We start from the raw sequence: 25,954 nt of genomic DNA, 5'->3' as shown, positions 1-25,954 counted from the left end.
TATAAAAGGGATTTAATATATACGGGTACTTGAGCGCAAATGTTTCATAAGCATAAAGGAATATATGGCAAGATGAGGATTTCATACGCACAAAAGGGGCTTTTAGTACAACAGTGTACATTTTATTGAAAACAGCAGTTTACCTTCCCAACTATTTACCAAATAACTCATCCTATTATGTACCATAAGACATTTTTAGTTAACCTTATCTAGAAGAATTAAAACAGAAGCCCAACCTGCAAGCTCCAGCATGAATACTTACAGGGGCTGCAAAACTCTTAAGCCCTTACAGGGGCTGCAAAACTCTTGAGTAATAATTAGAATAAAATTGAAAATGATTGTTACCTTGCATACAAAAGCACCAACATCTCATTCAGCTGCGAGTTAAAGAAGGAAATATCCAACTTTATGTGGTTCAGAATATACTGTTAACAATATAGTTTGAAAGAAACCCATCATTATTTGACTAAAGTGCACATAGGGATTTATAGCAAAAAACTGTATATGGATAAATCATTATAGATATTAATATAAACACTCAATATCAAGGTACCTATTCAACATCATCAATTCCATAGTTGCATTCCCCGAGCAGAACACTTTTTGAGTCAATTCCATCCCTATTCTGAATATGAAAGAAATTTAAGATAGGAATTTTCCTTAGCTATGTCTGCTAAGATAGTGGAAAGAGCAACTTGAGAACTGAGATTCGTACATTGACAATGACATGCCAGTAATTGGTACAAATTAATTAAAAACCATACAAATTGCACAAACCCTGATTATTTGTTACGACAAATCAATAAATCCAGAACATCCCTGCTTCGAATCAATAATCAAATTCTGTTCGACTAAATCAAACCTTTGGCGTCTATACTTCGATATGTTGGTGATAGCATCGATGTTCACCTTCATTATCTTGTCAGATGGAGGGCCAGCAAATACATGCAATTGTATCCTCACACTGGTTCCAAACTGGGGAGAAGAGTCTTTCCGGTCCGTCCTCCTATATAAGCAAACCCAATTACGTTTCACATGATAAGTAACAACATAATTCTGCAACAATTAATTTAAAATGGCGGACACACACATACACAGACACTATGTTGTATTAGGCGCTAGGCGCCCAGAATCATAAATATTGTGCATATTTTAGCGCGCAAGTCACCCAAGGCACCTTTGATAACATAGCACATACATATATTTTATACATAAATGCATGCAAGAGTTACTCACGGGTTTGTAGGTCATCTGTAGTCAAGCAATTTGAATCTCTAAATCTGGACTACCTTAAACCGAGCTTCATTTATCGTGTAGTTTTGGATAGTAATACACAGATTTGCACTATCCCTTTCAGTTTCTTTCAAGCAATTTGACCTTCAAAAACCAAGTTAAGAATAAGATCGAATATAGATCTGTGGTGCCTGACTTTCTTTTGTTTAGATTATATCATTATATTAGAGACGTACATGATATATATTGCAGTAGGATGGTTTTAGCAATTACCTGCCTTCCATCTTTCTTTTATTCATTGGCCGCTCTTGGAGTTTCCAGCATCACGCAGGTCTGCATACAAAAAGAAAGCATCAGTCAATGATAAATAACTGGCAAGCTAAAGCACTTAAGAAAGAAACTGTGGCAAAACCATCAAACCTTGGCAGCAGTTATGAGATTTTTTATACATTCTTTCCGTCTTCCTACACTTTTATTGCAGTCATTTTGATAGATTCTATCTTGGGCATGCATTCTGTCGACCCAGTTGAATGACCAAATTCGCTACCATCAGCATACCTTAACCGGAAAATTTTGGTTGATTTATAAATTATACCGAAAATCAACCAAACAAAAATATTGAACTACCTTGATTTAGATTGCTCGTAAAAAAAAAAGAAAACACCTGAAATTAGAATAGTTCACATACCATTAGTTAGGGCTTATCGTATGGTCAATGAATAAAATCAGCAAACCTTGCAACCAATTATTGAATTTGTACAGATAAAAGAAGGATGAGTAGAGCGCATGCAATATTCCAGAAGAACATCGCATGGCTATCGGCACTTAGATAGCCTACACCCGAAAATATTGAATTTCTATCAGCTGCAAAGACATGAATATGTATCTGAGCAAACCATCATATTGTTTTTAGAGATAAATTTATCAACGGAAAACTTGAAAAGAAAAATAAAGATTTATAATGACCACCTGCCTTAGCCTTCCACTTTGTATTGGCCAAGAGCTTTTCTGAAGTTGGACTCTACAAACAACGAACACACAGTGAATATCAAGTACAACTTGATTACTACTGTAAATATCAGAAAATAGAGGTTTGAATTTAAGAAAATATACTTTTTACTGTCTTAGTTTACACAATTCACACCATTCATTCATGCCACACCACCTGTGTGAACAAATATGATAATTCTTACCATAGGTTACCATCAAAGCAATGGTCGTAATTTTGAAGAAACTAATAATAGTAAATAGTTCAGAAGTAAACCTTTCCTATCGTGGTACGCTGTTCAATTCACTTTTTACGGATACATATTGATTCTGCATTCCATTAATGTGACTGGGTCATGAGCTGTATGATATTGTAAGAAAGTAAGAAAGTAATGAATTTACCAACTGATATTCTTATTTTGCAAAGCTGTGCCATGAACCCCAACAGCTCATTCATAATCTTCAACTGCAACTCAACTGCATCCCATATCAACCACATCCACCCACTGCCAACATCAGGTCACCACACCTGCCATTCTCTTCTTACTGTAGCATTTAGACTTCTACAGCTTCCAAACTCACCCAATTTCCTGCAAATTCAATTCACAGTAAACCATCATCTCAACAACACAAAACCCCTTTCATTTATGTCTTGCAACACTAACTCAAGTTGGTTAAAAATCATAACTAATGCCGCATCGAAAGCTATTTCTGCCATTTCTCTTGTTAGTCACGTGTTGATTGCGCAACAATTTACATAGATATCAAATCATGGCTCTTCTTTATTCCCTGATATCTATAACAATACTTTCAAATGCTTACATGCAATAATTTCATGGTCATACTGTACATTTTACAGAAAAAATAAAGATACAACAGTTTAGAGTTGAAAAATTACCCGTATCAAAGGAACGAACAGATATACATCTTACGGAATAAACAATCCAGGCTAGAGGATGGACTTAAACCTGACATTGGTGATGCCATTCCTGCCGGACTTTTATTTTTTGAACTTGCAGGTGGTAATGATCTTACCTTTTATTGATTTATTATCGTAAGGCCTACCAGCTTTCTGTTACTGCATCGCTGCTACATTAAAGAATGACAGCAAGTTAGGGATAGTCGTGTCAACTTAGAAAAACTGTAGATTACAGCTACAACTTATAGCACCATGTGTCCGTAAGCCAATTCAAGTGATTCAACTTATAGCACAGGTAAAATACTAACTAAACCGTTAACTTAAACCATGGCGGAATTTACATCCTTGCAGATACCAAACCATCCTTGATAATCTGTTTCTCGGCAGAATTTACACTCAACTCTCGGTGACAAAACAGATTATTTAGTCAGGCTACATTCTCCGTAATGTAAAATTTGTATGAAATTTTAATTACATGGAGCCCAGTATCTGTACGTCCCTGCAATCAATGTCGCTGCAGAGTCAATTTCTCTTGTTCATAATATGGATTAAGCAAGATACTTTTTTAACTTAGTATCCCCAAGTGTAATCAGATACCTGAAAAGTATGAGCAACAGGTTTGCGAATTAAGAATAATAAATAAAATGGTGTGTGAGCAAATTTCTCCTCTTTTGCTGACCCTATCTGATTTGTAGAAAACAGAAACTAAAATTGTAAAAAAGATATAGTATGATCACTCCTTGAACGGCACCTAACAGTATAACCTACAGACCATTAACAACAAAAGAAAAAGTTATCAAAACTAATGGGGAACCATAAAATACATTGGAGAAGTAAATTATGTGGTATGTGGTCACTTAATCCGTAGCTTATCTACGGTCAAGCAAAAACAAATTGGAAACCATATAATAAAATCTATGTAATAATGGGAACCAAACTACTAAACAATTCAGCCACAATAATCAGTATCTCCCTTTGATTGCTTATTTTTTTTGCCTATTGTAAATTGATAATCAATCAAAGAAATAGGTAAAGAAAAGTAAAAATACATTAAACATACCAAGAATATTAGAGATCTCCTATCATGGAAGACAACCATGCAAGCTGCAAGCATTACAAAAATCAAATACTAATACCAATTCTTAAATTAAAGTTGTGAAATCATTCGGGTATTTGATACTGGAGAACCAACTTTTGTTTTGATTTCTTAGCCCTTCTAAATCTTGCTTTCCTGCAATGAATTCAACTCTCATACAAACCCACATAAACTCGTACCAGCACTAACTTCTCAAAACTAATGCAGACCCGTTTCGTCATAACCCATCATCAATGACAGCAGGTACTTGTTCTTCCAACTGTAATCTCAACACTAACATCCAGTCTGAAAATTTTGGCTTGAAATTCTTTTCCTAAACCAATATCGCGCCAGAAAAAGAGAGAGGGATCAGAATTGCGAGAAAAAAAGAGGAAAAAAATTTTGGTTGGCCCCAATAATGTAGTATAAGCATGAATCGAACAACCAGAAGAAGCAAAAACAAAACCCTAAGAATATAATTCTAGGTTTCTATATGATTACCTTGTTCTGATTCTGATTTGCCTCATAAATCATGATATGAAAACCCTGAAGAAAAGAATCAACAATGTAATTGATTTCAATTTTTAAAAGAAACTAAAATTGAACCCTGTAGAATTCTCTATTATTCCATTAAGAACAAACCCAATTTATGTATTCTGATTTACCTTCCCCTGAGTTTGATTCAACCAAAACAATCAGCACAACCATTATCATCCCTTTTGGTTGGCCCAAATAATGTAGTATAAACATATTTTGGGACCTTCGATTCCTTCTTCAGTTTCATCTGCAATTTCTTAAATTTGATCACTTTCAGAGGCATATTCTAGCGAATCGCTTTTATAATTACTGAATACAGTATCAATTTTTGTTCCATGAACATATTGCATGCTTCAGCTAATATAAGAACAAGATCGATAAGCCAGGATGATTATGTTAACAACAAAAAAAAATTAAATAGAAAAAGAAATCTCTAAGAAAAGGATGTGTAAAATATCACAGCCACAAATCCATTCCATTCCATGACTTCTTTCCTCCATCCCTGCATCAATAACACCAACAGCTTCTTCATGTTATTTCCCCTAATTTCTGAAATTTTCCCAAATATTGAAACCTCTTCAAATCCCTAATCTAAAATTCCTTAGTTGCAAACCCTTAATTCAATTAACCTGAATTCAAACACCACCATTCAAAACGTCTTCTTTATCTGAAATTACTCAACTCATGAACCCTAATTATACAACCCCCTTCACCTAATTCCTAAAGAAACTTAAATTAAGCCTAATACATCTAATTATACTTTAATTAAGAGCAAACCCATCATAATTTGATCAAAATATAAATCAATTCCACACAAACAGAGTTAATTAAAGAAACCCTAAAATTACCTGGTTTTGTGATTCTTCATCAGAATAACCTCCCATCGATAAATCAACAACAGCCCCTTTTAATTCTCTGTAATCATCGACCAAATAACCTTATCCGACTCCAATCAAATTCTCAACCAGATGAAACCCTAACTTCAATTTATAACAGCAATGGGTTTTTCTTCTTTCTTCTCTTTCGTTTCTTTCTTCTCTTTTCTTCTCCCGTCGAAGATGTAGAGATGATTTTTGGTTACGGCTAGAGTGACTTGGATCGTGATAATCAAATCTTCTATCGAATTTCAGTCTCTGATAGTTGAGATGGTTTTGAGAAGAAAGTGATAGTTAATAACGAAGAAGAACCGATCCTCTCAATTTTTTGAACATATATGTGCACAAAGATACGGTGTACACGGGCTTAAATTAGACAAAACAGAACCGACCGATCCTGGTCACATGTCCCATCTGTGCGGCCACGAATGTCTCTCCCAGCCGCTTTTTTCCAGGCCACAGGATCGTCGATCCTACGATCACTTTTATCCCAATCATAACCACCACATCTTCTTAATAAAGAGACTAGGTATCACGTCGGGCGCTCAACCTCTTGTCGATTTTCGAAAAATTGTTCTAACCTCTTGTCAATTTTCCATGTTCGGTGGGGATCAATCTTTTTAGAGTTTTGTTTAATTCAAATGTTTTTTTTATTGATCATTCAATTTTTGTATTTCATATTATAATGTGTTAGTTAGTCGGGTCACTGTACCGTGTTTAATTGGTTGGATCATAGTAGCCAGAGGGCCGGGTCCTACGGCCCCGGCGATCGAGAAAATTTAAAGGCAGATATAGTGCTACATTTAAATTAGTGTGTTAGTTGGTCCTGTCTATAATAGTCGGCAGCATATTTAGTTAGTCAGGTCATGGAAGAACGGTCCCAATACTTACTTGGTCGTGTCATATTATAGTATGTTAGTTAATCAGGTCACTGTAACGTGTTTAATTAGTTGGATCATAGTAGCCTGAGGGGTCCGGGTCCTACGCCCTCGGCAGTCGAGAAAATTTAAAGGCATATGTAGTGCTACATTTAAATTAGTGCATTAGTTGGTCTTGTCTTAGTCGGATCATGGCAGAACGGTCCCAATATTTATTTGGTCGTGTCATCTTATAGAATGTTAGTTAGTCGGGTCACTATTACGTGTTTAAATGATTGGATCATAATATCCGGAGGGGCCGGGTCCTACGGCCTCGACGGTCGAGAAATTTAAAGGCAGATGTAGAGCTACATTTAAATTAGTGTGTTAGTTGGTCCTGTCTATAATAGTCGACACTATATTTAGTTAGTCGGGTCATGGTAGAACGGTCCCAATATCTAGTAGGTCGTGTCATATTATAGTACGATAGTTAGTCGGGTCACTGTATCGTGTTTAATTGGTTGTATCATAGTAGCTGGAGGAGGCCGGGCCCTACGACCCCGGCAGTCGAGAAAATTTAAAGACAGATGTAATGCTACATTTAAATTAGTGTGTTAGTTGGTCATGTCTATAATAGTCGGCAGCATATTCAGTTAGTCGGATTATCGTAGAACGGTCCCAACATTTAGTTGTTCGTGTCATATTATAATGTGCCAGTCAGTCGGGTCACTGTAGCGTGTTTAATTGGTTGGATCATAGTAGCCGGATGGGGCCCAGTCCTGCGGCCCCGGCGGTCGAGAAAATTAAAAGGCAGATGTAGTGCCTACATTTTAATTAGTGTGTTAGTTGGTCATGTCTATAATAGTTTGCAGCATATTTAGTTAGTCGGGTCATAGCAGAACGGTCTCAATATTTAGTTGGTCGTGTCATATTATAATGTGTTTGTCAGTCGGGTCACTGTATCGTGTTTAATTGGTTGGATCATAGTAGACGGAGGGGCCGGAAACTGCGGCCTCGACGGTCGAGAAAATTTTAAAGATAGATGTAGTGCTACATTTAAATTAGTTAGTTAGTTGGTCCTGTCTATAATAGTCGGCAGCATATTTAGTTAGTCGGGTCATGGTAGAACGGTCCCAATATTTAGTTGGTCGTGTCATATTGTAGTGTGTTAGTTATTCGGGTCACTGTACGTGTTTAATTGGTTGGATCATAGTAGCCGGAGGGGCCGGGTCCTACAGCCCCGGCAGTCGAGAAAATATAAAGATAGATGTAGTGCTACATTTAAATTAGTTAGTTTGTCATGTCTATAATAGTCGGCAGCATATTTAGTTAGTCAGGTCATGGTAGAACGGTCCCAATATCTAGTAGGTCGTGTCATATTATAGTATGATAGTTAGTCGGGTCACTGTATCGTGTTTAATTGGTTGAGTCAGAGTAGCCGGAGGAGGCCGGGTCCTACGACCCCGGCGGTCGAGAAAATTTAAACACAAATGTAATGCTATATTTAAATTAGTGTGTTAGTTGGTCATGTCTATAATAGTCGGCAACATATTCAGTTAGTCGAGTTATGGTAGAACGGTCCCAATATTTAGTTGTTCGTGTCATATTATAATTTGTCAGTCAGTCGGGTCACTGTAGCGTGTTTAATTGGTTGGATCATAGTAACCGGAGGAGGCGGGTCCTGGGGCCCCGCGGATCGAGAAAATTAAAAGGTAGATGTGGTGCCCACATTTTAATTAGTGTGTTAGTTGGTCCGGTCTATAATAGTTGGCAACATATTTAGTTAGTCGGGTCATAACAGAACGGTCTCAATATTTAGTTGTTCGTATCATATTATAATGTGCCAGTCAGTCGGGTCACTGTAGCGTGTTTAATTAGTTGGATCATAGTAGCCAGAGGGGGCGATCGAGAAAATTTAAAGGAAGATTTAGTGCGCACATTTAAATTAGTGTGTTAGTTGATCCTGTCTATAATAGTTAGGAAATACATTATTGGGAACCATAAATTACACTGGCAATTTGATCAATAACATTTCCAAGCATTCATCATTAAATTTTAACATATTGTCTTTGAAATTCGCAAGAAACAACAGGAATTCTTAAATAATTAGGCAACCTTTCAAAAATCAGCTGAAAGGACACTTACATTACGATATTAAAGATATTGTGATACACTACGACAACATGAGGAGAATATCATTTATTAAGCTCCGCCCTTTCTTAGCGCAAGGACGCATACCGCTGCACAAAGTGCAAGTTCCAATCTCTTCTATTGCACTGGCATTTGAGAATCTTTATTAATTTTTCCATCAAACACCTCACCTCATATCGAGATGGTAGTGGACCATTAATTCCTTTCAAAACCTCTTGAGATTTGTTGGTCATCTAAAATTCATTAACTTAACCAAACTGCTTGTACTTACTTATATACCAATCACGGGAAGGTTGTTTCAACTCTGTGTTATTGTCGAGATCCACGACAGTTGCTCTGATCATTAATTCTGTAGAGACCTTTACCTTTGGAGATCACTTTAGTTACTGGTCGGAATGATGCGCATCCAAAGTAGTTTCATCGTGAACAAACATTTCACTGAACTGGCAAAAGATGCCCGTTAATTAAACCTGGGTTGTAATGACTACCTATTTACAACATGTAAAGCCATCAAATAATTTGGTGAGGTTGAGGTAAGTAGAGAACTGATTAGATTTGAGTATTGGCTGGTAACACCTACTTGGTCAAATAACACACAAATACAATGACCACAAAAACAGAAAATCCTTGAGCTTTGTTACATTTTATATCCATAACTTCCGTTGGAAAACCACCTGATGTCCATTTGGTTATAAAATCATGGAGTCGGCTCAATAAAATAAATTCTGTTTGTGTAAAATATAATGGCTAATAGCCTATTGGGCTCGCATTCAACTGTCAAGATCCAGCCCACTTTGTAAGTTGATCGTTAGTCATCTGGAACTGACAGTGTAACCTTGTCACATTCTCAGGCTTTCATAGTCATCATCGGCAACAGATTATACAACTTCTGTTTCCTTCTCGAGCTGCTATTTTCATCAATCTCCAGCTTGCTGGTTCTCTTGACTGATCACTTTCCTATTCAAACTTCTCTATGTATACGACTTGAGCAGCAGAAACTCAACAGGCCAATGGATACCTATTTTTAGCTTCATCGTTGCAGCCATCAATCTGCCGTTCAGTCTCATCACTGCCATTGGCATAGAGTTTCATAGTCAGCACAGCTTAATCTTTCATTACCACAGCAAACGCAATCTTGTCATTTCAACTTCCCTGTGAACTCAAACTCGAGTATCGAGAATAAATGGCAGCAGCACCACTGATTCGTTACTCTCATCTTCCTTTTCCATCTCCGTTTTCTTACGACCTCAGAATATCTTCATCTTAGTCCGCTGCGGCCAACCACAGCTAAGAACCCCACCTTTCTTTCGAGCTCCAAAACTGCATTCACCATCATCACAGCATCACCGGTAGCATCAATTTGTGTGAAGCATTAATTAGACACAGGTGAACCAGTGTTGCTGGTCGTGAACACGATGAAGCATCAATTTGTATGATTCTGTTAAATATTATACTTCGGCCAATTATAATTACTAATCGATGGTGAAGATTTTCTACCTACAGCTGTCAAAAGCTACATGTAAAATGATTTAAATACTCGACTAAATATGACTTCAGCAAAAAGATAAAACTAATGTATAAAAATCAAAAGAAAAGAAGGGAAAAAAAGGATTTATTTTCAACATATACCCATCTCTTATGCAAATCATCGTCTGCGTAATTATCTATGACAGCTTAACAGTTAGCAATACAATTATGAGTTTTTGCATGTTTAACAGTAAGCAACAATGATTCACCTGCTGCCCTACTCGAGACAGGATATAGTGCTGGCAGTGTTGATAGTTCGAAACCCTTTTTGTCCTACATAAACAAAAACAAAAAACTGTTAGTAATAGCTTTATACATAACGACAATTCATCCAACTTCAGAATTATCTATGATTAATGAAAGCATCCAGCTTAGCTAAATGATAAGCAACACCGTTACTTCTATGTTACACCCATGCTCTGTGCAAGGTTTACACAATTCTGAAGCACCCATGTTTTATGTTAGAGCAGCAGCACCACACCTCAAAGCTATCTAAGGACCCACGAATATTCACGAAAATTCAACCATGCTCATAATCACAATAGCCGGGCAAGCAAAGCGTAATAGCTAGAGACTATATGCAACAATATGCATGGTCAATGAAATAAATCAGCAAACCCTGAACCCAAATTTTGAATTTGTACAGAGAAAAGAACGTAGCCATCAGCATATGCCTGCTAGCTAAATACAGAAGAAAATTCAAATAACAATCAGAGAGCAAGGGAGATATCAAGGTCTGTGGGAAAGGACCTCCGTATCCCAACTGTAAGTATGCGGGATTGTGAGTGTTCCCGTTTCCCAGCTGAATAAGCCTATTAGAAACCCATGTTATTTGCCCAAAATTACCTGCTGTAGGTACTCCACTCTGTGATCCAAGCGATAGTAACAAATACGCTGTTACGTACTTGTTTAGAAGAGATTTACCTACAACTATGTATTGGTTTCAGTCTTTCTAACTGAAATAGGGTTAGTATTTTCATTTCTAATCACAGCTGCCACTTGGAGCACTACATATTAGACATAGAAATACTAACAATCAAAGTTGAGAATCAGATAAGGAGATGAAGAAATTACTCGAAATCAAAAGACAGAGATTGCAAACATCCCAGCTTAAGTGCAGATATTTCGAAGATGAGCCCCATTGAAACCCTGCAACAGAAATTTGGCACAGCCATGATTACATCAGACCCTATAAGAGATTTCCGAGAGACGACATGTAAGTATAATTCATAAAGAAAAATGTTGAGCATATTTCATAAAGAAAACCCACACCACCTGAAAATTAATATTACCAATCATCAATTTGAACCTTATCGATTTCAATATCAACAAATTTTCAAAACTCAAAAGATTACTTGATACTTAAAATTAAAATTCTTATAGCTAGGGTTTGATAAATCTTTACCTCAACAACAACAACAATTACATTAAGCAGATACGACAATCTCTTAAGAGGCTGGATTTTTCTCTGCCAATTTGTTTTGATTTATCACGAATCTTCTTCCTCCTATGAGATCATCCAACACCTTTTATTTTAAAACAAACAAACAGGCAGACAAACAGATTCGTGACTAAGGTTTATTCAAGTTATGCTATCTCTCTGGCAAATCAAATAATCAGTATCTATCTATACCTGCAAAACTCGTCACAGCAGCAACTCTCAGAAATCCACAGGAGAGACAAATATGCTAGTTCCGAAGGATATAAGCTGCATAACACTACAGGATCAAAGACGGCCATTGATTAGATCAGGGTCAAAGACGGCCATTGATTTCAAACAGAATCGTCTGGAAAGCATACCAACCCATATGCAAACAATTTCGATTATGCAAAAATATCACGAAAACAAAATTGAAGAGTTTGATTCTCTAACCTATTCCTCGTGTTCTCCTGTCTCTTTTTCAAACCTAGAATAGATTTGCTTCAATAGAATTTCTTATAGGAAATCTATTAACCCCATCAATGTTCCTGGAATTCGAAGAAGAATCAAGAAGAAGGTTTGCATGATTTCAACATTAAGAAACCTCAATATTATTTTACCCATCTCTAAACTCAATTCAGAAATCACTTAAAATAACAATACCTCGTAAAATTATGCACGGAGATTGGTTCAAACAGCATTAGTCGTTGCAATTATCTTGCCTAAATCGAACACCGTGAACAGGAGGAACCCTAGAATTAAAAAAAAGATTAATCAAATTCAAAAATTGGAATGCAATAAGAAAACCCCTAATTATAAAATTCTGAGAGTAAGAGAGTTTACCCTGATTAGAATAAGAGAGAATCAGGTCATGGCGCTCGAATTTGAATTCAATACTTTCGATTAAGAAGTTCGAGTTACTATCTAGGGTTCGTATAGGTTGCATAAAGAATTCAGTAGTAATAGTTCATAACGAAGAAGAACCAGATCTTTTGATGTTTATCAGCTCCAGAAATCCCCAATTTCGATTCAGAACCCAGATTTGTTGTTGTTGGCTGCCATCTTCATCCCCTCGTCATTGAAGCCAAGCCATTCGATGTATGAAATATGAAATTCAGATGTTCCAAAGACGATGAATTTTCTTACTTTGCAACAGATATTCTTACTTTGCAATTCTTACTTCGCAAAGCTGTAACATGAACCCCAACAGCTCATTCATAATCTTCAACTACAACTCAACTGCATCCCATATCAACCACATCCACAGTTCAACTCCACTTCCAACATCTGTTCACCAAACCTGCCATCTCTAGATACAACACCTCCCGATCAACACCACCAGCACACCAGTTCAGCTGAATCAAAGTATCCCCTTCACAACCTCAAGCCAAGACCACAAATCAATCTTCATCATCTTCTTAAGCTCATCACGGATTTCACTTTCATCAACACCCTCTGATAGGGCTGCACATGGGCGGGTATGGGCGGGTATAAGCTAAAACCAACCTCGCAACCACAGACTGCGGGTTTTTTTTTTCATAACCAACCCCGCACCCATAAACAGCGGGCGGGTTTTGTTACCCGCCCGCTACGGGTTAGGCGGGTATGGGTTTAAACGGGTTTAAACCCGCTTTATATTCAAGTATTTAGAGTAACTTCTATTCTCCTTGATTAAGTGAGAAAAAAACCAAAACCCCCAAAATATTCATATCTAGAAAGTTCACAGATGAAGATTAAGTGTTGAATCTGTTGATTTTTCGATTGTTGTCGATTTCTGGTGAAGATTCGAAGTTGTTGTTGTCGATTTCTGGTGAAGATTTCTGGTAATTGTCGTTCGTAGGTGAAGAAGAAGAACTGAGGAGGAAGAAGAGGAGAGGCCGAACAGAGAGAAGAGTGTAGAAAGTGAATGAGGGTTATCAGTTATCCTATCTACTAGTATTAGGGTTTCATAATGGACGACTAGGATTAGTTTTATCTAATGATATATAATCTACGGGTTTTTTGGGCGGGTATTAGCTTAAACCAACCTCGCACCCACAGACAACGGGTTTTTTTTCCATAACCAACCCACACCCACAACGGGCGGGTATGGATTAAAAACCCTAATTCTAAATCATCAACAGCAACCCCAATTCACTCCATAACTGCCCAAGCCATCACCTTCAATTCAAAATCAAACTTCACATCCCCTGAATCTGAAGAAAACCTAAACTACAGCCACAAATCCATTTCATTCCATTCCATGACTTCTTTCTTCCATCCCAGCATCAATAACACCAACATCTTCTTTTTGTTATTTCCCCTAATTTCTGAAAATTTCCCAAATATTGGAATCTCTTGAAATCCCAAATTTAAATTTCCTTGAATGCAAACCCTTAATTCAGTTAACCGGAATTCAAACACCTCCATTAAAAACGTTTTCTTTATCTGAAATTACTCAACTCATGAACCCTAATTACACAACCCCCTTCACCTAATTCCTAAAGAAACTTAAATCAAGCCTAATACATCTAATTATAATTCAATTAAGAGCAAACCCATCATAATTTGATCAAATTATAAATCAATTCCACACAAACAGAGTTAATTAAAGAAACCCTAAATTACCTGGTTTTGTGATTCTTCATCAGAATAACCTCCCATCGATAAATCAACAACATCCCCTTTTAATTCTCTGTAATCATCAACCCAATAACATTATCCGACTCCAATCAAATTCTCATCAGAGTTAATTAAAGAAACCCTAAATTACCTGTACTTCGCCCTCTGAATCACAAACTGCATCTAAAACCATGAACAGGAGGAACCCCAACAATGAATTAAAAAACCGGTACCAAAAAATTAAGGTTTGATACAACATCTGTTTTCTATAGATTACCATCTGAGAAGGAAGATATAGACATCTTTAAAGCACGACATCATAACAATCGAACCATACTAAACTAATAATATTCAAAAATCTATTTGAAATTTGTATTGTTGTGTTCGAAATTTTTCCAGCGAGGCGAAAGAGGTGTTTTCAGTTGAGCTCGAATCTTGTAAGGAGGTAAAAATCACTTCTCGTTTATTTATTTATTAACAGAAGCGTACCAAAACTGAATCGACGATCCCGAATGACTCTAATCGACGGCCCAGATCCATTACCGATAAAAAGAAAAGTAAGCAAAATCTGTCGGGTACGAATTACGCCCCAAATCCTACGGTCATCTTTGTCCTGTACATAACCACTACTTTTTCAAATCCTAAATTATAATAAGATTCAAAAATCTATTTGAAATTTGTATTGTTGTGTTCGAAATTTTTTGAGTGAGGCGAAAGAGCTGTTTTCAGTTGAGCTCGAATCTTGAAAGGAGATAAAAATCACTTCTCGTTTGTTTATTTATTAACAGAAGCGTACCAAAACTGAATCGACGATAAAAAGAAAAGTAAGCAAAATCTGACGGGTACGAATTACTCCCCAAATCCTACGGTCTTCTTTGTCCCGTACATAACCACCACTTTTTCATAATGAAGAGACTAGGTATCACGCCGGCCTGCGGCCGACGCTCAACCTCTCGTCGATTTTTCAAATCGAATATTATGAAGTAGTTAATTAAAGATTAAGATCATAGGTATTTTAATATAAACAGTTATGCAAAATATTAATATCATAGGTATCATATTATGAAGATCACTTGATTAATTAACTTGATTTAGATCATAGCTCCCTCTTTATACACAACTTGATGACAATATTATATCTGAGTGAGCACTACTCAGAATCTTCAATCATTAGTCCTTAATGTAAAATGGATCAATTCATGAGAGACCTATTGACCTTTTATTGTGTCATCATCATTGAAGTAGTCAGTGGTATGTTTCCCTTCAATTCGACAACAAAAAAGTACAATTTAACTTCATATAAACATATACTGCACATGTCATAGTTTACCCATACGACTAAACAGGAGAGAAAATAATACCTTGCAACTGGTAGTTATAACCCATATATATTGGAGTCAAACCTGCGAGAAATGCTTATGTCAATGCAATAGGTAGACATACCACTCGTCGAGCCTTGACTTGGACACATTCAGGAGTACCAAAATACAATGGTAAAAGAAATTACATCTGAAATCCTATTACATTCTACATTACACACATGGATTGCTCGAAATAAAAAAAAGACACATAATAATGTGTATAACATTACAAGAGAGGATGGTGTTGAAAACCATTAGGGAGGTGATTCAATAATAACCTCATATTCTTCTAATTGAATATCCCCGTCTTCAGTCAAAGGAACATAATTATACGCTTCCAAATGTTCAGCTAAGCAGGATTTATCGATGCTCTCGTGATGGTATGATTTGCATACGAAGTATACAACAGTTTGGATTACGAGAGCAAAGTGAATAAAAAAAGACAGGAAACCATCTTCCAGAGTAAATTCCACAGAATAGAATTGTCTTCGATATAACAACATTAATCGAAATGAAACGCTAACGAAAAGCCACATCCTGACCAGAGAATTACGTAACTTGTTTATGGTTTGTAGCAACAATGACCAGGGATTGAGATCTCATTCACTTAGTTGATTCTCAAGTAAAACAAAAAAAAAGTCTTAAAACGATTTTATATGGACAAAGCACATCCACTGAGTTCCCATGTGGTTGTGCGATCACTTGACGTGAATAAAGACCCATTTCTACCTAAAGAAGATGGTGAAGAACTTCTTGGTCCGGAAGTGCCATATCTAAGTGCAATTGGTGCTCTTATGTATCTTGCAAATTGCACAAGGCCAGATATTGCTTTTTCAGTTAATCTGTTAGCTAGATACAGTTATGCTCCAACTCGAAGACACTGGAATGGAATCAAGCACTTATTACGTTAGCTTAGTGGCACTATTGATTTAGGTTTATTTTACCCTTATGAATCTAAGTCAAAACTAATTGGGTTCGCAGATACAGGTTATCTTTCAGATCCACACAAAGGACGATCACAAACTGGGTATTTGTTTACTTATGGAGATAAAACTATATCTTGGCGGTCAGTGAAGCAAACAATTTCAGCTACATCTACAAATCATTCTGAACTACTAGCAATCCATGAAGCAAGCCGTGAGAGCGTCTGGTTAAGGTCAGTAATACACCATATTCAAGAATCATGTGGATTTCCTTCAACTAAAGATTCACCAACAATATTATACGAAGACAATACTGCTTGCATTGCACAACTAAAGGAAGGATTTATCAAAGGTGATCGAATAAAGCACATCAGTCCAAAGTTCTTTTTCTCACATGATCTACAAAATGATGGTGTGATTGATATCCAACAAGTACGTTCAAGTCACAATCTAGCAGACCTCTTCACTAAGGCATTACCAACTTCTACATTCAAGAAATTAGTTCATAATATTGGAATGTGTCGACTTAAAGATTTGTAGGCCAAGAATTCGCTGAAGTATCTATCAGGGGGAGCATCATTAGGACTTAAACACGTTGTACTCTTTCCTTCGTCAAGGTTTTTCCCACTGGGTTTACTTGTCAAGGTTTGTCCCACTGGGTTTACTTGTCAAGGTTTTAATGAGGCAGCATATGCGTGTCCAACACTGTTCTAAGTCTCACACATTTCAGTTTTTTTTTTCTTGATTTTCCTGATATATTTTTGTGACTTAGACACAGTGGTCATCAGGGGGAGTGTTATAAACGTTTATTTATGTTAGTAATATCTAGGGTAAATCCCGTTTATTACCGGGATGCCCTTTTGTCTAGCCTATATAAATAGAGGTTGTATTGTCCCTTTTTCTACACACACATTAATAAAAATTCTCCTTCTCTCTCTATTTTTCATCTTTCACACTATATACATAATTGTTCAATTTGTGAAAATACTAAAAGAACAATAATAATTACTTTTAAATAAAAATTAGGGTTTATTTTGATTTTGAGGAAGAAGGATTTAAGTTTGATTGTTAACAAAAAAAATTAAGACTTGTTTGGTATTTTATTTTAACTTTTGATTTTTCATTTTAAATTAAACTTTTTGGACTATGGTTAGTAAAAGTGTGGGCTACATTTAAGAGAATCCAATGCTAATAAATACTGTTGCCAAATATAAAACGCCTCGATTTCATATTTTAAGTACCCATAACTTAGCTACATTACATTGAATGTATGGATGGTTTGAATCAGGTAAAAACCGGTACCACTTTTGTACCAGATCGGTCTTACGGGTGCAGGTACAATTCCAGACACAGGTCCTCAAAATGAGGTACTGGTCAATTCCAGGTACAAGCACCGAATTCATAAGAAACCCGAACGATACGGGCCTATGTGCAGCCTTATTGGTGAGGGTGTGAATGGCGATGGATCTGTTTCAACCCAAAGTTTATTGGACTGCGTCAAGGCAGGCCCACAAATTGCGGTGGTGGCTTGTACTTGTGTGGGCTCCTTAGTTGACTGTCTTGCGTACGGGGATGACTTTCTTAACTGGAGTAGGAGATCGAGATTGTTGCAAAGCAAGGCTTGTTTTAATTATCAATTCTCTGGATATAAAGTTCTCTGGATATAAAGGTATGTTTAAGCCATGCAATAAATAATGTAAACATATGCATGCACTTTTCCTACTCATCAGATGCCTATTAGTATACTTCTCTAAAAATTAGTAAAGAATAATTTTCGCTTATTGATTTCTTGTGAGATTACTGATCTATGATATTCATAGCTTATAGCCTTTGTTACACTGGTGTTCAAATATCAAAATAACATATATATAAAACTGTCATCCCTAATTTAACCGCAAAATTTTGGGGATATTTGTTTTGGAGTACATTACATCCCGAGTTATCACATCGAGTCTAGTTTTTACACACTCATAACTACTAATATTATCCCGAATCGTAACTACTTCATAATTCCTGTTGATATTGGAGAAAATATTGATGGGGTAGTCTGTTTAATGGTCATTGATGCTATAGTAGAAACACGCGGGGTAGATGCAATGATGAATGCGCAGACTTGCACAATTGCATTGAGTTTTATAATTTAATTTATTTTTATTTTACTGTTGGTTGATACCGAAATATCATGCTGTGGGGTTAATAGTAAGTTATTTTGCGCAATTACGTGACTAAAATTTTTGTTTACTAACTGCAGGATTCCATAATTTATGCACTCGGCTTTAGCTAAAAGAGTTCTATGTAACTTTAATTAACTTAGCACAGTTATCATATTATAACTAATATGTTTAATATTAAAATTTCCTCTTATATACGTGCTTCACAAGTTAATTTAATTTTGTTATTTATTGTGCCATGTTTAATATATTTTTTTTATTTCATACTCAGACAATGTCCAAACTCTCTAACCTGGACTTCATGGCCCTTGACATTACTGGAAAGAATTATTTGTCATGGATTTTGGATGCAGAAGTGCACCTTAGTGCCAAGACTTTGGGAAACACTATTGTTCAGAACAACAAAGTATCCCCTGAGGGTCGCAACAAAGCCTTAATTTTAGTAATAAACTACATCATCGCAAGCTACATATGTAGTTTGATAATATATATATATATATATATATATATATATTCACGATGCTTTATGACAATAGCTCTGTTCCCAGATGGTGCCAGACTTTAATCACAGGTACAATTGTAAACTGAGAACTTTCCAAGGTGTATATAAAGAGGAAGATATGTGGGAAAACTATTAGGAACAGGAAAGCCAGTTCAGCTAAGAAAGGTGTACATATAAGGATATATAGGGGAACTGTGAGGTTAAGGAAATCTAGATAAATTAGGAAATCCATAGTTTAAACTGATTTTGAATTTCTTGATTAGGAAATCTTGTTAAATTAGGAAATCTAGTTAAAGTAGGAAATCTAGAGTTTAAATTGGTTCCATATTTGGTTACTCATATAACCAAGCCATCTGTGGGAGTTGAACCCACAATAAACATGGGTGAAAGCCATGTGCTCTGCCGTTTGAGCTAAGACAACAAATATGATTTCCTAACGTAAGTTGAAAACACACTTAGACCTGTTTGTTTAAAAGATAAAATTGAATAATGGCATAAGCTTTTCTACTTTTACTTGAACATAAACCCAACCTGATGTCACCATGGAGTACTTACAGTGGCTGCAAGCAAAAGGCGGTGCATAAATAAGAAAACAGCCATACACTACCAGCTTACCACAATCTTTGGCGTCAAGATTGGAGTCTACTCCTCCAGGAAAATAATGCGCACCTTACTGAATCTTCTTCTTAACACAGCACCTGCAGTTCAACATGAGAAAAACAATTTAAGTCATGGTCTACATAAATATGGCTCACCAAAAAAAATAATTATTATCTTAAATTAGTATCCTAGCAGAAAGAAGTGGACAGGATTCATGACATAATTAATTCAGTAAACCAACATTTCTCTAGGTGTTGCTAGAGGAGTCTCACATAAATTTATTATATGTGTGTCTACCTTGAAATTTCGGTATTGAGTTCCAGTGTCAAATGAACTGAAGATGAAAAGAGCAACTGTAACCCACATGAGCATTCCGCTCCCACCAAGCTTGCAGATAATACAAACATTACCATCACTTCCCTTTTTCGTCATCAACACCACATCTATTCGTTCTACAGCCTTACAACATTCTTTAACGAGTCCTCCACAAATTTTAGCATTATGTTTCCTACCATCCTAATGCAAAATAAATAAGAGGTAAAAACGAAATCATATCCAAAATCAGAAAATTATTCCTCAATGGGAACAAACTCCTATCTAGTATTCTATTTACCTCTTTCAGATTCATGAAACTCCACTCGACCAAGCAATCTCTTCTTCTCGGCATCATAATTCATGCTTCTAGCACGAATGATGTGATGCGTGCTTTACCATGATACAAATTACTTCTTAGAGCAAAAATCGAGGAGTTTTCTGGCATGAGACGAATTTTGGGTCAGGAGGAAAGACTTCAATTCATACCAACTAAGAAAACTTGTAAACACCAACTAAGAAAGTAAGAAACCCCTGATAAAAATCAATTCCACGTTTGCTGATTTTCTAGCTTCCTCTTAATTTTTTTTATAGGGTGGTTTAAAAACATATATTTCTTCCTTAGACAGTTTCTAAAACAGCTTTGAGACCAAGCTAAGCACTAAAAATTGCCTCATATACGTTTTGTAATGCTTCGGTTGCATATGAAGGCCTTGAAAAAATAAGTGACATGTTAGTTCTGACTTGGCCCAATCGTCTCATATTAAGTGAACTACCAGAGTAAAATAAGTAACTTTTAGGGTGAATTCAAAGAATTTGAAATGATCAAAGAATTGAAACCATAGTCCTAGAGTGCTTGAACCACAACAATTTGTGGGACTCTGATCCACTGGCAGTTCCAGTTGATAATCAGCAAACGTGGAATTTTTCTCAAATACAAAAAATAAATCTATTACATGAATCTTCAATTTTCCATTGTAGAATTTGAAAGTGGTGGTAAGATAAATAATGTTCACAGGGATGTCAAGTTACGAAGAAATCTAAACAAATACAGACTTGGGTGGATCAAAGAACCTCTTACCTGTTCACGACAGCACCCTGAAAGAATGCTCAAATTTAATCTTTGTTAAGATGTGCTCCACATTAGTACCATTAAAGATATTCCCAACACAACTACTGTAGCAGAGTTCGTATCTTAAAAATTCACATGGATTGCAGTTACCCCAAGATATAATTGAGGCCGTTCGATAAGTTCTCATATCCTGTAACCCAAAAAGAAACACTTTTCCTTGCCTTCAAAGCTCAAATAACTACCTAAAAGGCTAAAACCCCAGCAAGGAACCAAACCAAGATAAAACCCATACTTCATGAACTATCAAACAGTGAATTTGCCACAAAACTTCGTCATCCTTGTCATTGATGTAGTGTACATCTACATCTTCCAGTGACTGATTATATAAAGCCTGCTAAATCCCTAGGATTTTTAAGCCTCTGATCAATTGGATATACCAAAACCGAATGAAAAACTCTCAGAAAATCTGATGCTCATAATCATGTAAAGCATTAGCAGCCACACCACCGGATAGAATTGACTCCTCAAGTTCAATAAAATTTTGGGTTGACCAATTTAACGGCAACAACAACAACCCATTTGTTCCCTTGTCCTCTCGATCCAACTAATTGTCAAAGATATTTCCCAAATATCTACAGTTTCGAGACATTAATTCCCTGTCAACAACCCATTAGTCTGTTTAGATTTATTACCACGAATTGTTAGAGATGGGTCGAAAGGATTTCAAGATTCAATTCGTTGTTACAAATTGATCGATTTGATGCATAGAGATTGGTTCAAACAACATTAGTGGCTGCAATTATCCAAGCATATTGATTTGAACAGGAGGAGGAGCGACGTTGATCTTGCCTGAACCGAGCACCATGAAGAGGAGGAACCCCATAACTCAACATAACAATGAATTTAAAAATCTTGTTGATATGATATAAGAATTTGAAAAATTAGGGTTTGATACAACATATGTTTTCTGGAGATTATCTTCTGAGAAAGAAGATTTAGAACTCTTCGAAGCGCTGCATCATAACAATCGAACCATAATAAACTACAAAGAATCAAAAATCAAAACAAAAGTTACAGAAATCTGTGTTCGAGAGAGGCTAAAGAGATATTAACTCCTTGTTAGCAAATCAAACGACGTCAGCAAATCAAGATGTGTGATTTTAGGTTATTAATTTTTGGTTGTTCTTCTACTTCTATGAGTTATGGGATCTTAACTTTTAGATGGGTTGTTGGTCTGATTTTGATTATGGGTTCTTAGTTGATGTTTAATCAAACTAAGTCCTTTCCTTAAAGAGTATCAAAATCAAAATCGTATCTCAGTTGGTAAATTTTTCTCTGAAATTTCATTCTCCAAGGTTTTAAATTTGGGTTTATTCTAACTCTAACTTGCTGTAAAAATTTTTTTATTGTCGAACAGGAAATTTTGGTGACACTTTGTTCTCTAATGCAAAGTTAGACGATCAGCTTAGACAGCCATCATGGTAATGTACACCAAGTACCCTAACCATTATATGGAGTTGAATTTTTTATATTGTGATTTCATATAAAAATTGTGATTTCAGGTGATAAATTCTGTTGGAGTTGAAATTCGATTGGAGTTGAATATTTCTAGAATAGCCAATAAGGTATTCTTCCCTTTTACCTGTTCCAAAATTCTTTTATGCGAATCACATGATTTATATTGACTTTTCTTAAATTGTTGATAGGAGTACTTATTATGCTTCGACTGTAGAAGAAGGAGAATCGAAATAAATCAAACGTTATATGTCCGTTCCTGCTTTTTGAGGTTTGCTTAGCAAAAAATACTGCTCTAGGGTTGGAAACAAATTGTTACTCTAATGTATTGCAGACACCCTTCAAATTAAAGACCATCATAACATAGAGAAAAAGAGATATCACAAGTAACATTCTAATCCTCAGTTAGTATTAGACATTGATGTTTTGATTCAACAAGTAATGACACTGATCACTGATAGAGACTGATTGCAGGTGTACATAGACACATATTATAGATAGAAAATTTCAGGTATAGATAGATACTGATTATTTGCTTTGCCAGAGAGATAGCATAACTCGAATAAACCTTAATCACGAATCTGTTTGTTTGTTTTAAGATAAAAGGAGGAAGAAGATTCGTGATAAATCAAAACAAGTTGGCAGAGAAAATCAAGCCTCTTAAGAGATTGTATCTGCCTAATGTAATTGTTGTTGTTTTTGAGGTAAAGATTTATCAAACCCTAGCTATAAGAATTTTAATTTTAAGTATCGATTAAACTTTTGAGTTTTGAAAATTTTTTGATACTGAAACCGATAAGGTTCAAATTCATGATTGGTAATATTAATTTTCAGGTGGTGTGGGTTTTCTTTATGAAATATGCTCAACATTTTTCTTTATGAATTATACTATCATGTCGTCTCTCAGAAATCTCCTATATGGTCTGATGTAATCATGGCTGTGCCAAATTTCTGTTGCACGGTTTCAATGGGGCTGATCTTCGAAATATCTGCACTTAATCTCTTATATGGTATGATGTAATACCTTCATTCAAATGTCCAGTCCTAATTGAACTATGTTAGTATTTCTATGTCTAATCTGTAGCGCTCCAAGTGGCATCTGTGATTAGAAATGAAAATACTGACCCTATTTGTTAGAAAGACTGAAATCACACATCTTGATTTTTAGTTAGAAAGACTGAAATCACACATCTTGATTTTCAGTTAGAAAGACTGAAACCAATACATAGTTGTAAGTAAATCTCTTCTAAACAAGTATGTAACAGCCTATTTGTTACCATAGCTTGGATCACAGAGTGGAGTATCTACAGCAGGTAATTTTGGGCAAATTACATGGGTTTATAATATGCTTATTTAGCTGGGAGACGGGAACACTCACAATCCGACATACTTACAGTTGGGATACGGAGGTCCTTTCCACAGACCTTGGTATCTCCCTTGCTCTTTGGTTGTTATTTGAATTTTCTTCTGTATTTAGCTAGCAGGCATATGCTGATGGCTACATTCTTTTCTCTGTACAAATTCAAAATTTGGGTTTAGGGTTTGCTGTTTTATTTCATTGACCATGCGATAAGCCCTAACTAACGGTATGTTATCTGATTTAATTTCAGGGGTTTTCCTTTTCTTACGAGCAATCTAAATCAAGGTAATTCAATATTCTTTTTTGGTTGATTTTCGGGGCCAAACTCAACAAGGTCTTGTTCATATTGGAGAAAATATTGACGGACTAGTCTGTTTAATGGTCATTGATGCTATAGTAGAAACACGCGGAGTAGATACAATGATGAATGTGCAGACTTGCACAACTGCATTGAGTTTTATAATTGAATTTATTTTTATTTTACTGTCGGTTGATACAAAAATATCATGCTGTGGGGTTAATAGTAAGTTATTTTGCGCAATTACGTGACTAAAATTTTTTTTTACTAACTGCAGGATTCCATAATTTATACACTCGGCTTTAGCTAAAAGAGTTCTATGTAACGAATTCACCAAAGAAAGAATGTGTAAAGGAGTTAAACAACTCATTTGTCTAACTTAGGCGGTGGAGGCATCTAAATATTGAGGTGTAAAGGCATTCTCTATTTGAATTTTAGACTGGTGTTGCTTTTTTTTCTTTTAGTGTATGTTTTGTTATTCGGGCTACAGGTTCGAAAGAACCAACTAATAAAACGATATGGTAGACCTGTTTGAGAATGATGATGAGCTTAGCGGACTTGATATTTAGGAAATTTAAAGCTAATGTAGAGCATCTTATTGGTGTAGAAGAGGTTAAACTTAGTGATACAAATCTATTATGAAGATTTACTTAAGTTTTGTTTATTGTTCATTTATTTAGTCAGTCGATCAGCATCTTCTCATGCAATTTTAGTCTGTGGTCATAGCAGAACGGTTCCAATACGTAGCTGGTCGTGTCATATTATAGTGTGTTAGTTAGTCGGGTCACAGTAACGTGTTTAATTAATTTGAAAATAATAGGCGGAAAGTCGGAGTCTACGGCCCCGGCGGTGGAGAAAATTTAAAGGAAGGTATAGTGCCCACATATTTAGTTGGTCGTATCATATTATAGTGTGTTAGTTAGTCAGGTCACAGTAGTGTGTTTAATTAATTTTATCATAGTAGCCGGAAAGAAGAAAATTTTAAAGCAGATATAGTGCCCACATATTTAGTTGGTCGTATCATATTATAATGTGTTAGTTAGTCAGATCACAGTATCGTGTTTAATTAGTTGGATCATAATAGGCGGAGGCCGACGTTCAACCTCTTGTCGATTTTTCAAAATTTGTCCTAAACTTATATAGCGTGTTTAATTAGTTGGACCATAGTAACCGGATAGGGGGCCGGGGCCGGCGGAGAAAATTTAAAGGTAGATGAACGATCCCAATATTTAGTTGGTCGTGTCATATTATAGTGTGCTAGTTAGTCGGGTCACAATAGCGTTTTTAATTAGTTGAACCATAGTAACCGGATAAGGGGCCGGGGCCTACGGCCCCGGCAGTGCAGAATATTTAAAGGCAGATGAACTACACCAATATTTAGTGTGCTAGTTACGGTCACAATAGCATGTTTAATTAGTTGGAGCATAGTAACTAGATAGGAGGCCGGGGTAGGCCTCGGCGGTGGAGAAAATTTAAAGGTAGATGAGCAGTCCCAATATGTAGTCTGTCGTGTCATATTATAGTGTGCTAGTTAATCGGGTCACAGTAGCGTGTTTAATTAGTTGGACCATAGTAGTCTGAAAGCCGGGACCTACGGCCCCGACGGTGGGGAAAATTTAAAAGCAGATATAGCGCCCACATATTTAGATAGTCGTATC

At 36.1% G+C, this 25,954-nt stretch overlaps 2 long non-coding RNA genes across 27 annotated transcripts; both read right to left on the bottom strand.

Annotated features, from left to right (window-relative positions):
- Positions 1-29: 29 nt before the first annotated feature.
- Positions 30-5,944, bottom strand: LOC113344054. 22 transcript variants are annotated; one of them, XR_003357620.1, is made up of 15 exons: positions 5,600-5,941; positions 4,880-5,253; positions 4,716-4,760; positions 4,415-4,548; positions 4,200-4,243; positions 3,737-3,903; positions 2,623-3,638; positions 2,498-2,550; positions 2,203-2,254; positions 1,922-2,097; positions 1,654-1,791; positions 1,507-1,566; positions 1,237-1,377; positions 554-1,006; positions 38-425 (listed from the first exon to the last, which is right to left on the bottom strand). It is a non-coding gene; the product is annotated as an uncharacterized LOC113344054 (long non-coding RNA). The 22 variants fall into 22 exon arrangements; XR_003357623.1 differs by having other exon boundaries at positions 40-425; positions 3,737-3,823; XR_003357614.1 differs by adding an exon at positions 2,347-2,398 and having other exon boundaries at positions 34-425; positions 1,922-2,067; positions 3,737-4,548; positions 5,600-5,942.
- A 3,228-nt stretch (positions 5,945-9,172) lies between these two features.
- Positions 9,173-13,035, bottom strand: LOC113344039. 5 transcript variants are annotated; one of them, XR_003357556.1, is made up of 8 exons: positions 12,425-13,035; positions 12,245-12,333; positions 12,035-12,129; positions 11,795-11,879; positions 11,567-11,687; positions 11,236-11,310; positions 10,371-10,434; positions 9,173-10,147 (listed from the first exon to the last, which is right to left on the bottom strand). It is a non-coding gene; the product is annotated as an uncharacterized LOC113344039 (long non-coding RNA). The 5 variants fall into 5 exon arrangements; XR_003357557.1 differs by having other exon boundaries at positions 9,173-10,137; XR_003357558.1 differs by having other exon boundaries at positions 9,173-10,072.
- Positions 13,036-25,954: the final 12,919 nt, after the last annotated feature.

The sequence above is a fragment of the Papaver somniferum genome, unplaced genomic scaffold (genome assembly GCF_003573695.1).
Source record: "Papaver somniferum cultivar HN1 unplaced genomic scaffold, ASM357369v1 unplaced-scaffold_70, whole genome shotgun sequence".
Taxonomy (NCBI): Eukaryota; Viridiplantae; Streptophyta; class Magnoliopsida; order Ranunculales; family Papaveraceae; genus Papaver; species Papaver somniferum.
This window is presented reverse-complemented; position numbering and strand designations above follow the sequence as displayed.